The following is a 14,739-nucleotide window of genomic DNA, read 5'->3' as shown; positions in this document are numbered from 1 at the left end:
TCAGCTGCACCAGCTGTGATACAGGCTATATATACCTACTTGAGGTTTCATGATGTTACTAGTTTGGATTTAAGTGAACTTACTGACATATTTAACTTCGGGCTTTTTGCTGGTAAATGGGACAAGGACTGTTCTATCAACCTCAAATGCCAAAGCCAGCACTTTGCATCACTTTGGGAAATTCTGATTTTGAAGACCCTTGGTTGTCCCTAAGGCTATATCCATAATTATACCCTTAAGAACAATTTAGAAGTTCTCTTTTACACTTGTCCTATACCAGACATTATTCCTTAGAGGCAGGGTCTGAAATCCTGAACTGATGCACATTAGAGGAAATGACAGCGATACCAGGGGTCACATGTTCCACTGAGAAATTAAGAAACCAGAACCTGCACATGCCAGACTTAAATACAGAAACTTAAGCTGCAATTTTTGCCAATGTCACTTGACAGAACTCAGGTTTATGCACCAAACAAGCCTGCAGATAATCTGGGCTTTTTCTTCCCCAGCACAATCACGTAACAGTGACCCTGCAAAACTTAAAAGCAAAGATGTCAAGGGCACTGGAGTTCTAGAGCAGAAGAAAGAGTGATCCTACCTTGAGAATGGTGATTTCCAAAAACAACCAGCAGCATCTACCAGACAAGAGAGGGAGCAACTCCAGAAGCCTAAGAGAAAACAGCTCAGAGGAAAGTCCTGGAAAATGCTGTCCTGACCTTGTCTGGAGCAATCCTACTCCACTGCTGTCATCTCAGCACTGATCTTCCAAAGCAACCTCACATCAAGGGTACAACTGGACCCCAGTTACACCTATCAACGCTACTGCTAGTTCAGAGTGATTTGAGTGATTTTTTTGTTTATCTTTGTTCCCACTTCCTAGGGCACAAAGCCTTGCCTCATTAAGAAATGGCAGTGGGACATCTCTATTTCTATCTAAAGGGAAAAAAGTGAAAATACAGTTTTGGGGTTTTTTTGGTGTTTTTTTTTTTTTTTTTTTTTTTTTTTTTTTTTTTTTTTTACTTTTCTTCTTGCAAGTTTTTCCATTCTATTTTCATTTGCTTCTATCCACATCTCACAGTGGATGGCCTGGAGCAAAGGCCTTGGAAGCCGTAAATGCTGTGGTATTAGATATCATGTGGTATAATTACTATGGTTTCTTTAGTGCCTCCTCAGTCTGATCAATTAGTGAGTGGATGGTGAACAAGCATTTTTTGAGAAGTAGAAAAGCTTTCAAATAAAAAAGAGCAGTCATAAACCATTATTACTATAAACTCCATTATTCCTCCTAAGAGGAAACTTTCTTGAGGAACTTCAAGTAACACAAAACAGAAGACAACAATGACAATTCTTTCCCTTGGAAACACAAAATCCCTCAGTGTTCTCATTTAAGTACTGCACATGGTGACATCCAACTGGGTTTTACCCTGCAATTCACTCACATTATCAGGGATGTTCTGCTAAACAACTGGCACATTTTAGATGAATAAAGAGGGAACTTGTCCAGTCATCTCAAGCTGTTTGTCAGTTATGGAACACTTCATTTTCTAGTTCCCTATAGTAGCTCAAGTTAATTTGTCTTCCTCTTGACATCAGTCAGCATGCACACTTTCTTTAAGGACGCACAAACCAAAAAAAAAAGGAAAAGCTATAATAAAACTTACAGACACTGATCCTGCAGAGAGCTGCTAGGAAAAGGATAACCACTAAATGAGAAAATAAATATTGCTCTAGTTCCACCTAAGGGTACAAGTAAGTATGCAGCAACTCCTCAGAGTTTCACTTTGAAAAGAATTATCCGGTTTAGTTTTAATTTCAAATGAGATAAAAACATGAGTTGTTCATTTACACCCAAGGGACACTGGTCAATTCAATTAATAATAATCTATTTCAAGTAAATTGTGCCAAGAAGCAATTATTTGGTCCCTCACTAAGTCACCTTTTAAGATCAAATGAGGAACTTTTATTTGAAAATACAGTAGGAAGTTCCAAGTGATAATTATTTGTCGCTTGTTTCTGCCTACTACTAAAACAAAGTTTTGGGGCTGCCTGCTGCCATTTGAGAGTTTCAGATTCCAAGATGCCATCAGGACTACAGATTGGAAAATAAGGAATATCGTTTTCTGTTTCAAAGTAGTCTTAGTCTGGAGTGGTTTAAAATGTAACCTGCAGACATACACAATGATATACCAGTAGGTGTTGCCTGTGTGCCTCAGTTGAATGGCATTCTCTCTAAAACTGAAATAGTCACACATGGATACCTTCTTTACCACCACATTGCTAGCATTTGATTTTTCATTTTATCCCATTGGAATAAAAAATGTATTCTACAGGGCACTGCTCAAATGCATTCCCTATGTCAGCAGTCTTAAAATCAAAGACAAGGCATACAGTCATATGAAATACACAAAGGAATATCTGACCAAACAGAGATCCATATAAAGACAGTCTATTTGAGTCATGCAAGCTCACTTACGGTGAGCAAGTGGCTTCTTTACTTACAACACACACAACACAGCAGCCTTTATGGTTTACATTTAATACTTCCTTTAAAAACTGTCTTCAGTAACTTCAAATGTGAAAGTAACAGTGAAAATTCTCTATTTTGCATTTCCATGCCAGAAAAATAGTTTTGGGAATATGTTAGGCAAAGTAGGTCAGTCAGTGCTGGGTAACCAGGGCATGAGGAGAGCAATGACGGATGTGATGGTAATCGTGATGGAGGACTGATGAATTGGGGTAAATTGAAGAGCAGACTGTAGAGCCCAGTACTACATGACTGACTGATACTGTCCATGTTTGCCAAACTGCAAATCAAATTGAACCAAAAGAGCATTGAAGTAGTATCCTTTAATTATTAGCTGAGGAATCTTTCCTCAGGTAGGAGGCAAGGGGGGGAATAAGCAATCCTCCCTTCCCCTCACCACCGAATACATTTTATCCTCCATGTCTTTCTGCTCAACAGCTACCTAGCTGCTGCTAGTTACAGTTACCATCCTGTTCAGACTCCTAAAAAAAGAAGGTTCCTGATTCACGCCACGCTTGCAGCTCTAAAGTGCTACTTCAACTGGAGCTGCAATCTGCCTCCAAGCACCTACAGCTTTCCTCAGGGACCAAGGCAATTTGAGGACAGCTAAAGGTCCCACCATTTTCAGAGCCTGCTGGTGAGGCGAGCTAATGAAGCACTGCCTGTTGTGCCCAGCAGAAACACCACTAATCTGGGGAAGCACCCTCATTTAACTGTTCATATCACTGCTTTAAAAATGGCAGGGAAAAAAAGGGGAGGGGGGGGGGAGGAGAAGAAAAGGTAAAAAAAAAAGAAAAAATATACAAGGGTTGGGGGGAAAAAAAGGGAGCTCAGCCAAACTTCTCTTTCAGTTCTTGAAAGAGGGGACAGGGCTTAGTTCTGAGCCACGGGGTGCATGGACTGGTCTAGAGGGACACTATCTGCTGAAACTAGTTTTACCTTCTTAATTTCCAAGAACAAGTATTGTAAGGATCATATTTTGGTAACATTGTACTCACCCTTTCAGAGTCTTTCTTGCCTGTGGAGATTTTTAAACCAGCAAAAGAAAAGATGAAAAAAACCCTCTGAAAATAAAGCCAGAGTCTGGACGAGAAAATTCATTACATATTCTGTGACTTAAAGTCAGAACCACAGGAGATTAAGTTCTCTGTAACCTCAGGTTCAGTGGGAAGAAATGCCCCCTGCTAACCAAATCCTGCAGTGTGCTGAGCCAGTATCATAAACCTGGGGGCAGAGGCTGGACCTGCCAGCCTCGTGCTGCTGCTGCCAACACTCACATGTGCACTGCAGGTATTTCCCTTGCTAAGACATTCCAAGTTCTCAGCTCTATATGTGTCCCCATTGTAAAGATGCCTTTTCTAACACTTAAAAGACACTGCTGTACTCAGCCATATCACTAAGCATGGCTAATTTGGGATACATTTGTGAGTACTCACACTTGCCTTGCTTCCACAGCAGCCACACATAGTGGCCATGCCCATCTTCCAAGCAAAGCTGCCCAGACAAAACAGGTTTATGTAGCTGGCAGGCTCAGCTGTTGCAGGGCATTACTCTGACACACAGCTCTCTTCACAGACCACCAAGGCACATGTCTAACTGGACAGCAGGTTGTAGCAACAATAAAATAACGCATTATCCTACTTGATTTCTATTACCTAAAGGATTTCCCAATTTGCCATGCTTGCTGATGCCCTCTTAACATTTAGGGATTTGTGTCAACTGAGCTACACAATTCATCTGTTGTTGAGCATAAGCAATGGATAGATCTGCAGAATGATGCAAGGCTCCACTGACTTTTAGTTATGCTTATGCAACTCCACAGTTCCACAGCTGCTAATAATTAGCAGATGACCTGCATAAGTGCTAGACAAAAAACCAGAATCCTACTTCATCACTTAAAAAACAAGCTACCAAAACAAGAGTAATGATTTTTTTTATCTGACATGATTTTCTTTTTCTCCTCTGAACAGAATTCAAACAAATGCAGCATAACGAATTCAGCATAACTTATAACTGAAGATCTGAATGGTGCCTTGTTCGTTGCATTTGGATTTGAAACACAGATGCAGTTAACTCACAGCTTAACTCCTTCCATGATGCTCTTTAAAATGCTGATCTGTGTTCTTGTCAGCTTCCAGATTTTTAAGAGTTTTCAAGTGATTTTTCTCTTTTAAACAAATAGAGGTTCAAACTTGGATTCAGTGTACAGCTTTGTCTGCTATTTTCTGCTCTTACAAAAAAATACAAGATTAATTGTTGTGCAACTAGCTGGGAATAACATCACTTTCTAAAAATTTCCTTTGCAGCTCTTGTCTTTATTTCACCAAATTCTTTTCCAGATAAAATTTTCTAGGTTTCTGAAAAAGTCAATGCACTACATTTTTCTTTAGTACTGAAACTCCCTATGAACATGACAGATAAGGCGGGGGGGGGGGGGGGGGGGAAAGATATCTCTCAGCAGGTAAGTGTAGTCTCTGTTGCCAAGTGATCTGAAAATAGTTGAGTAGGGAAAGGAGGCAGTTTTATGTGTAAAGACAAACTCTTTTAGCTACCAAGGCACTAGTCTGCCAGCCAGGAGATTTATGATCCTCTCCCAGCACTATTACTGACCTGCTGCTATGAGATTTTGGGCAAAAATTACTTCCTTACGCTATGCTTCTCTACATACTTTAATTTTTGAAGTCTTTCTTCAGAATTCTCAAGGCCATTTTCAGATATTTGAAGACTACATTTATTCCCACTGGTTTTGGGGACAGACAAAGGCAGCCATGCTTCCCCCAAATGCAAAAACATGGCACACAGCCAGCTGGATGGAACTGCTGGATCTCATCTAGCTCAGAGCAGGGCTAACCTGGCTTCAAGCAGATTGCTCAGGCCTTATCCAGTTTTTAGACCATTTCCAACAACAGAGACTCCACAATCCCTCTGGACAATCAGTTTCAGTGGTTAGCCCCCTTCACCACCAAGGACCTTATTGGAAATTTTTGTAGGAAGTAGGACAATATGCTAAAGAATGCAAATTTCTGTTTAGGGCTCACTTCTGGCCCTGTTAAGTCAGGGCCCAGAAAAATACAGAGAAGCCTGCTCCACACTGCCTGCTCTTCATGGCAAGAGGATTTCAGCATTCAAAATATTACAGAGAGGGAGGAAGAGGGAATCACCCCATTTCCTGAACTTATCATAAGAGAAACATGCAGAAGCTATTTTGGGCTCACTGAGGCTGCTAAGACCATTTATTTTAACATCTGTACTACTTCCCGTTAAAGAATATCCTGTAGTTTCTTCATCAGGAGTTATGTGCTCAAGCTTAGCACAAACAGAAAGAGGGCTCTCAGGAAAGCATGCATGGGCAGACAGGACGGCCCTTCGCTTGGGCTTTATCCCAAGAAGGAAATGGTGGGAAATACATACATACACACACTGAGGAGATTAAAGATCAGGGGTGCTACATAAACACATTAAAACTTAGAAACTTTTGCTTCTATAACACTGGTAGTTTAAGGAACTACAGAACTATATATTTTAACTCCGAAGCATACCTATGTGTAATTGGATCCAAATTAAGAACACTAATGAGGTTATGGCTGCATTAAGTGTTACAAAACAGACTCTCAAACTACTCCTCGTGCTTCCCATTTATCTCCTTCCAGGAATTAGGAAAAGCTTTCTATTCGGAACTCCTCTGATCTCTCAGTTTTAGATGAAACTGCTCCCCCGCCACTTGCAGCTCCAGCCTTAGAGACACTCCTCACTGATCTTTGTGAACTGTGTTGGATGAGGCCCAAGGACAGCTGCACTTGCAGACTTGTGTGCCTGCAAGGATGAGGAGCAACTCCAGTACTTTTCAGGGCCTTAATGTTCAAGGTTATTGCCACTGAAAGAAATAATCCTTTTACTATTCAGATTTCACTCTCAGCTCAGTGACACAGTCCTCACAGAGAACCACAACAGAGTACTAACACAGTAAACAGTTTGTTACTTCTTCTCCTTCCCCCTCTTCAGATACCCAGATATTTGCATACATGTATCTGGTGCCTCATGAGAACACTATGCTATCATTCTGGTCACCACAAGCACACAAAATACTTCAAACGAAGCCTTCTACTAAAGCAGGATTATAGACATCTTTATTAAATTTACTTTTTAATAATGCCTTTTCTGGGCTATTTGCCAACTAACAGTTCAGCAGTTATTATTCAGTAACAGATTTTCACATGCCTCTTTGAAGTAAGAAGCTAAACAAGTAGGTGTTAATTGCACACAGGACAGACAGCTGCCTTGAAGATTTGTGGCTACTTACAGTATCCACTCCTTTAGTACCACCAAAATCTGTTCTACCATCCCAGAATTTAATTATCTCCCCATATACTGGGTCTCCACACCCCTACTCAAATAGCAGCTAGCACCATGGATTTTGAACCAAGACAGTAAACAGTCCCTTTTTATAACAGATCCCACAGACCAAGTGTTAGAGTGCATCACATGAAGAAAATGAGAAAGTGTTGGAGTCAAGAATAAGAGAAATCAGTAGAAAGATCACAGACATATTTAATTAGATTTGAATTTTGATAACACTTCATTATTGTGAAGAAGCCATAATTAAGATATGTTTACCATGGTAAAAGCATAAACTTTAAAGAAACCCTCCTTTCTGCTGCATCATTATTTCGTATGGTTTCTATAGACAAGTCCATTAACCAGATGGAGAGCCAATGTAGTTAAAAGCACAGAACATTTCTCAAAGCTGCTGCATAAAGACATTTAACTAAATTGTACATGTACACCATGAACAATATATGTGCTCCAAAGGAAGCCTATGCCTTCCTGTCAGGTCACAATTGTCAGACAACACCAACATACACTCTCCTCCCTACAAAGCAGCTGGGTGTTTGTACAAGCAGAGCAGAAAATTAAACAGCTGTTAGAACTTTATGCAGTGTAGGTAATGGAGACAAATACTGCAGCATGCTCCCTTTTCAAAGGGATTAGCATGGCTTGTGCTTCTCAGTGGCCTTTTTGGGGTCTGGAGGTCATCAGATGTAAAGGTCATACCTGTTATCACAGGTGGGAAACTGCTCCTTCTATAGCCAATACCTTTTCTTAGATGCACACTTTCAGTTCTGACTGTAGTACACAGGTAAAAAAGCAGTGAAACCCTGCTGGGGTAGGTAACTGGGTTTTTCATGGAAAAAAAAAAAAAAAAAAAAAAAAAAAAGGAAGGTTTAGTAGTCTTGTAGTCATGCAGTCCCCAAAGACAGGGCCTTACTACCAGATGCCATTCAGAGAGTAAACCAATCCTGGAGAAAGTTAAAAGTGTCATTTCAGAAGAAACAGCAAGGCAGCAGCCGCAGTTAGGACAAAGTTAAGAGAGTTTCAACTGCTTTAATTCCTAACTGTTGGGGTGAGTGATCTCAAAGCAGGATGCAGGGGAGAGTCAGCACAGGCCTGAGAGGGTACTTCTCTACAGACAAGGGAGTAGCTGCTCTCTTTTACTCCTTACTCAGACTTCTGAGCTTTTCAGCACAACCCCACAGATAACTCAGAGAGGCTGAAGCAGATGCAGCACAGGCAGAGGAACAGGTGAACAGCAATAAGACATAAGAGAAGGGTGGGAGAGACAGGAGCAGAGGGAAGAATCCCTAAGCTGCCAAGGGATAGAGTAACCACAGCCTCCAGGCACAGCTCCTGTCCCAAAACGTCTGCACTCCAGTCAAGGCCAGCCACAGGAACTGGCATGCCTCTTGCTTCACATTCCTCGGAAACTTGCCTTAACCAACTATGGAAATAATCATTTCATGTACAACACGGAGAACTACATATTTGACAAGCAGATGCTAAGGGCAACATCCTGCTCAGCTTGAGGTCAGAGGATGCTGAAGAGCCTACAGAGTGAGGCAGAAAAACACACACAATACTCAAGGAATGAAAAGATGCACTTTCTGGAGGAACAATGACAGGGACTCGTGATACAATTTCATAATTTTAGGCTATTTGCTCCTGCTAAACAGATCTTTAAATAACATTTGTGCACATATAAAGAGCTTTTCCTTTCCATTTGTAGCTTTCCTCTCTTCCCCTCGTCCCTCCCCAACCCCCCATACTCTCTTCCTGAATCTCCCTTTCTGCGTCTGTCCTCCCCCCTCACGTGCTCCCTCTGGACAGAGGGCAGAAGTGCTCTGGAACAGCTGTATTGCTGTATTTCCTCCCTCATATGCGCCTTCCCCTCACAGCAGAGGGGAAAGTACATGCCAGCTCAGCTTGCCTCGTGCTTGACAGCGCTTGAAAAAGTGCACAGCCAGAACAGCACTGCCATCCCTCCTGCCTTCACTGAAGGCAACGCTCCCAAGCTGAGGCTCTGAGAGGACATCTTCTGTTTTATGTGGCCTCCTGGGTCTCTGCACTGTCCTCCCAAATTGGGCTTGGAAGAGCTAGTGGACAGAAGAAATTGAGGCGAAGGCTGACAGACAGAGTTAAAAAGGGTGTGAATGAGAAGCAAAACACTGCCCATCCTCTGGAGGTCAAAACTGAGAGCAGCTGCTTATCACAGCCCTGTCTTTGAGAATGCACTTCAGGAGTAAAGGAGCAATTTGGAAGAACCTCATGATGAGTTCCCGAACAAGCACACCTTAGTGCCAGAGACAAGTGCTGTTACCGCGTTTGTTCTGGAGAGGCCACTCAAACAGGGTACATGCTTAGCTGAGGAACTCCCTGGGGAAGGCACACAGCCCTGCACTCCAGAAGGTGTTCATTAGAAGATGAAACAGAGCCATTAGAGTAGCAGAGGCAAACAAAATGCAGGACAAGCTAAAACTTGAAGACTGGTTACTTGAGGTTCCCTAAGCTGATTCCTTCAAAAAAGCCCCCAAGAGCCAGCTCAGAGGGCAGAGACCTGCTTTGTTGACTCCACCATAAAGCCTAACTACACGGTCTACCTCAACATTCGCTGCAGATGAAAGCACTTGAGGGAGGCTGCAACACAAACATCTGCGAGTGTGCCCTGCGTGGGTGCCACGCGTGTGGGCAGTGGTGTGTGCCACGGCTCCAGCGTGTGCCACAGCCCCAGCGTGGCTCTCGCCACCCTGACATGCCAGCCAGGATTTCACAGCCGTGGCTGTACAGCAGCAGAGATGGACAAGGATGCCACCGGGCACCTCCCTGGCAGCCCGGGCAGAAGCACGGTCCAAGCTGCCGAGAGGGGCCGGGGGCTGCGCCCAGAGGCCAACACCGGCCGCCACCGCGGGCACGCGCCCAACCCCGGGGGAAGCGGGAATGCGAGGGGAAGCAGGGAGCCTGCCAGCACGGCTTCGGGAGGCAGGAGGAACGCGTCCAGCCCAAGACAGAGCAGTCTGGAAGAAAAGAGAGAAAGAGCAGACAGGCACGAGGCGAGACTCAGCTCCCGACCCTTGTACCCGCAGGGCGCTCGTCCCGTGGGGCCGAGGGTGCCGAGCTGCCCCAGCGCGGCGGCCGCTGGAGCCCTGCCCGTCCCAGAGACCCCCGTCCCCCGCCGGGAGCCCCGCGCGGCTCCCGCAGCCCCCTTACCGCGCTCCGTGCGGGCTAGGCGGCGGGAGGGCACGGCGGGTCCCGCCGGCGCTGCAGCCGCTGCGGCGGCCGGGACATGTTGGGCCGGGCGGCTATTTATAGCGGCAGGAAGCGGCGCGGCGCGGCTCTGGGGCGCCGCTCCCCCGCCGCCCGCGCCGCCGCACATGCCCCGGCCCCGCAGAGCGCCCGGGGCCGGGCCGGGCCGCCGCGGGTGGGTGTCCGCCCCCTGCCCCCGCTCCCGGGGCTGTGCCCCTCGGCCCGGCCGGCGGAGCGGGGCTCCCCGTGGGGTGGTCCTTCCCAGGTAGCGCGGGGTGCCGGTGATGGCCGTGCCCCCATCCCTCTGTGCCCGGTGGGAGTTCACACCAGTCAGAGTTACAGAGAGCCCCCTCACAGGGAGATGGGTTCCGGTCCCCAAGTGCCAGCGGCCTGAACTGTGACTTTGGTAGCTCTGCCGAGGACACATCCCGTTCAAACCCTCAGCGGTTCCCCGGCCGTGACCTCGCCGCAGGGGCAGCTCTGCTTTCCGTGCCGCCCTGGCCGCCCCGCACTGCCCGGCCCTCGGCACAGCCCCGCTCCTCTCGGCCCTGCTCCCGCTGCTCCGTTTGGCCACGGAGTTCTCAACACGCTTTGTTTTCCCTACCTGCCTCCGATGGCCTTGATGGCAGCCAGCGGGGAAGGGGTAGTGGCACCTGAGGAATAGCAAGGCACCAGGCAGAGACACACACGGTAGAGAAGAAACGTAATTAAACAGTGGGAAAGAGGTGCTTGCTTTTTCCCTGTTAAGGTTTGCAGTATATCGAGATGTGGGGAGGTCAATTAGCCCTCTCTGCAGGATGCCCCAAAAGGTATTTGTGCTTCATACCTCAATTAACTCCCGCAGAGATTGCTTTGCCAGGCAAGCAATAGATTCTGCTCCCTTTCCCCCTGCAGCTTGACTAAGTTTTCTAGAAACAAAATTTCTGTTAATGTTTTTATGTCCAGCACTGAGGTTTTGGATGGAAAAATGCCCAAGTATATGGAATGGCGTAGCTTGTGCAGATAGGAGCAAAGTTAGAAGTGCAAGAGCTGTGTCCTGAGTGTCTATTTGAGCAGACACTGATCGCACATGCTTTTGTCTCCATAGGCTTTCACATTTTGGAGGTGTTGAGATGGTTTTTGTTTACTCCATGCATGGACATGGTCCAGCTCAGCAGCTATATAACACTGTTATCTAAAATAAAAATGTTAGGGACAGGTGTCCTGAAGAATTTAAATATGCTCTTGATTCACTTGTAGCAATGTGTCCCGGCAAGGTCAAAGACTGAGTGTGCTAAGTTAACCTGCTGCAACTTACTTTCATGTTTTCACCAGGAGATGAGCAGTTGCCTGAAGGCACCATATTACGGTGAGACATGCTGTCATAAGAGCAGTGGCATTACTGAGCTGTCTTCAGTGTAAGGTTGGCAACCTTGGCAGGCTTTTATGTAGGTCATTTCTCTGTTTCTGTGTCATTGTATGCTTGGAGCATTACAAGACAAATGCAAAAACTGGAACAATTTTTTATGTTTACCCTTTTCTGACCCATGCACACAACGCAGATGAGCTTGCAAGCAAAAATTTCAGTCCTCACAAATTGTAAAACTGCAGGTACTCTGTGTTTACTGTCTTTACAGCCCCAAAGCTCTCTAAAGAGGGTCACAAATCCACATGAGGTTCCTAAGCACGGCAAACAGCATTTGGGTCATTGGTTAGCTGAAAAGTCACGTAGAGGCAAACAGCTTACTCTTGTCTACGTGCTGGGGAAATACCATGTGATGCGTTCATTCCAGGCTCCATATGGGATAAATAGCAAACACTGATACAGATCTGCTCAGCTTGTAGAAGCTTGGAAAGATGTGCTGCAATGGGAGATCTGTGCTGGGATCACAGGAAGTGGTTACAACCCTTGCTAGGAAAGAGTTGTCCCTTTAGGGGGAATCCACAGAGTGATCCATCATCACTGTGCTGCAGTAACCTACAAACTCCTATGGCATTTTGTCTGCTGGTCAGGCTGGCCTGTTGCATGGTAACAAATGAAACTGTCCTGTCCTTGCTGTAGATAACCCACCTGCAGCCAGCGGGACTCAGCATGGCTCTCACAGTGAGCATGGAAATGCTTGCCTACAGATTGGCTCTTTTCCATAGCTGTGTCAGTCTTTCATACTTTATCAGGGACTGAAGTACGATCATTTTAGAGAATCTTTTGCAAAGCAGTACATGATTGCCTTTTCTGTATTTGGGATTTGATTCATAGAAAGAGACAAATGCTCCAGACCTTTGTTAGAAGTCAGTGCCTGTGCAACATTCAGGTGATAGAAGCTTGGGAGACTTCGAATCGGTTTCACAATTTTTAAGAACAGAAAGAGAAAGGTAATTTATAGCCAGCAGCATGCCCAGGGGCCTGGAGGCTGTGCTAGACACTATATAGCACTAGTAAACATATGGAAAATGTGAGATCTTGTGACTGGAGCCAAGGACAGCAACCTTCTAAAAGTGTCCAAATTCGAAAGCATTTCTACTGTGCTGAACTATCAGTGACTTCAAAGGTGATATGTTGCCTGCCACCATACCAGAAAACAAACCTTTCAGGGAGGTAATGTGCTCCCTTTCTCCACCGGCAGCACAGTGTTTATGCACTTATATGGGTCCTGTGTTACACATTCTCTCTTGCCCTGCTGTCCCTACCCGCTGTGGTTTGCCTCAGCTGTGGAAACAGGAACTGCTGAGTCAGCACGCTGATGAAACTCACATTGCTTTCACACTTCTCTGGGGAGACTGCCACAGCAAGGAGGTTGGCAGCAACTTATATCCTGGAGAAAAAAAAAGAGTACTTAAACTGTCTTACAATTGCCTGAAACAATAATCTGATTTTTAAAAACTCTCAAACTGAAGGAGCAGGACCCAAGCACTGGTGGCAGATGAATGCTCACACCTGGCAGATGCAAGCTCATAATCAAGTGCTTGGAGTTCAGCGAGTGCCATTTTTCTGTTCTGTCTCTTGATCAGCTCCACTACAAAGCCAAGATCCAACTGGCTAAAGAGACAGAATAAGGACATCGAGTTCAGCTCAGCTGTCTGTGACGGTGGAGAGCAGCAGCCTGTTCTGATTATAGACTCATGCTGAGGTGAAACTGCTCTCTTGGAGCCAGTACAAGATAAGGGACTTTAAAAATTCTCAGAAGGGTCAGGTCTCCTGAAGAGCAGGAGTGCCAAAGAGGAAAGACATTTGGGAGTGACTGCATCTCTGAGAGCAACATATCCATGGCACAGTAGAGAGTAGTTAAGGTCAGCTAAATGGATGGGAAGGGGAAAGTTAACCACCAAATGGTTTGAAAACTGGAAAGGGAATCAAACTGAAAAAGATGGAGACATTCCAGGAAGCCTTTATGTTAAGGACATAAGTAGGGTGTTATCAACAAGCTCAAAGTGAACAAAAGCAGCTTTAGTAGCAAGAAGATGGCAGTGAAAAGAGGGACAAGCTAACTTCTCTGGGTACTATCATTATAAAAGCAACACCTTCCCACCCAGATACCCCTGGTCTACCTTCATTTAAATGAGGTCTGCTTGCATCAGCACCATGGTGTTCACGTGTCATTATTTTTTACACTTATTAGAGAAATTTAGCAATGAGTGTGTGACACCTGTTTCTTGTTTTTCTTATCATGAGAATTGCTAGTTGAAGCTCAGGGCTGAAATATATGCCTGTTTAAAGCAATGAGGCAGCAGAGATGCATGTGTGGGTTGCACGAGTATTATCCAGGGTCATGTCCCTGGGGCTGCTGATTCAACCCATGTAGGAGAGAGTTTAGTGTTAAGATTGCAAGGGGGGATTACAGAGCTGTAAATGAGAAATCATTAGACTATACATACTTACATGTTAGCAGCAGATTATTTGTGACTGTGACCGAGACACAACATTTACAACCTCCAAAGCTACTATTTTAGTAGGTGCTGACTTTAAGAGGACAGTAGCAGTTGAGAAGAAATAGTTTGCAGGTAGGTAAGGGTTTCTGTCAGTAGATGGATACTGGCAGCAGGGGATCCTAGTGGTATACAAGTGGTATGCAAGAAAAATGTATCACAAAGGTGATCTAGGAACAGAAAATAGAGGCTGGTACAGACCAAGTATTCAAAGCAAAGCAAAGCAAAGCAAAAAAAAAAAAAAAAAAAAAAGAAAAAAAGAAGAAGAAGAAGAAAAAAAGTGTGCTTAGCTGATGCTTGGAAAACCCTGTTTGGAGAGTCAGAGTACAATGTTGTTAGCATTTATTTTTGTCTGCTGTCACATCACTTGAGACACAAGTAGTTCATCAAGAGTCAGAGTGACAGAAAGGCAGAAGATTTATAGGCTGTGCCTATAAGATGGGTCAAAACATCACAAATGAAAATTTTTGAACAAATAATTTGAAACCTTTTTCTGAGGAAGTGGAAGGAAAGCACTGGCACCTAGTTGTCTACAAGGAGATCTGGAGAAGCAAGCAGGCAGGCACACGTGCACACACTCACTCTGGCACACAAATAGGGGGAATCTGGAGGCCAAGACCTGGCTCTGCCTTGGGGAGGCTGAACAAAGATGCTGTGGATGCTCACCATGAATCTTGTTCCTTGATGTTTATATTTAATGCTAAGATTCAACCACATGCTACTCTAAGAGGATTGTT

General features: G+C 44.9%; 1 protein-coding gene across 1 annotated transcript in view; it reads right to left on the bottom strand.

Annotated features, from left to right (window-relative positions):
• WIPF1 (WAS/WASL interacting protein family member 1) overlaps window positions 1-10,149 on the bottom strand; it is a 56,455-nt gene extending 46,306 nt beyond the window's left edge. Inside the window, exon 1 of the mRNA XM_069020626.1 lies at window positions 10,064-10,149. The gene's annotated coding sequence lies outside the window, so the exon portion shown is untranslated. The remainder of the gene's footprint in view (window positions 1-10,063) is intronic.
• Window positions 10,150-14,739: the final 4,590 nt, after the last annotated feature.

The sequence above is a fragment of the Aphelocoma coerulescens genome, chromosome 7, assembly GCF_041296385.1.
Source record: "Aphelocoma coerulescens isolate FSJ_1873_10779 chromosome 7, UR_Acoe_1.0, whole genome shotgun sequence".
Taxonomy (NCBI): domain Eukaryota; kingdom Metazoa; phylum Chordata; class Aves; order Passeriformes; family Corvidae; genus Aphelocoma; species Aphelocoma coerulescens.
The sequence above is the reverse complement of the archived record's forward strand: the minus strand, read 5'-3'. Positions and strand labels throughout refer to the sequence as shown.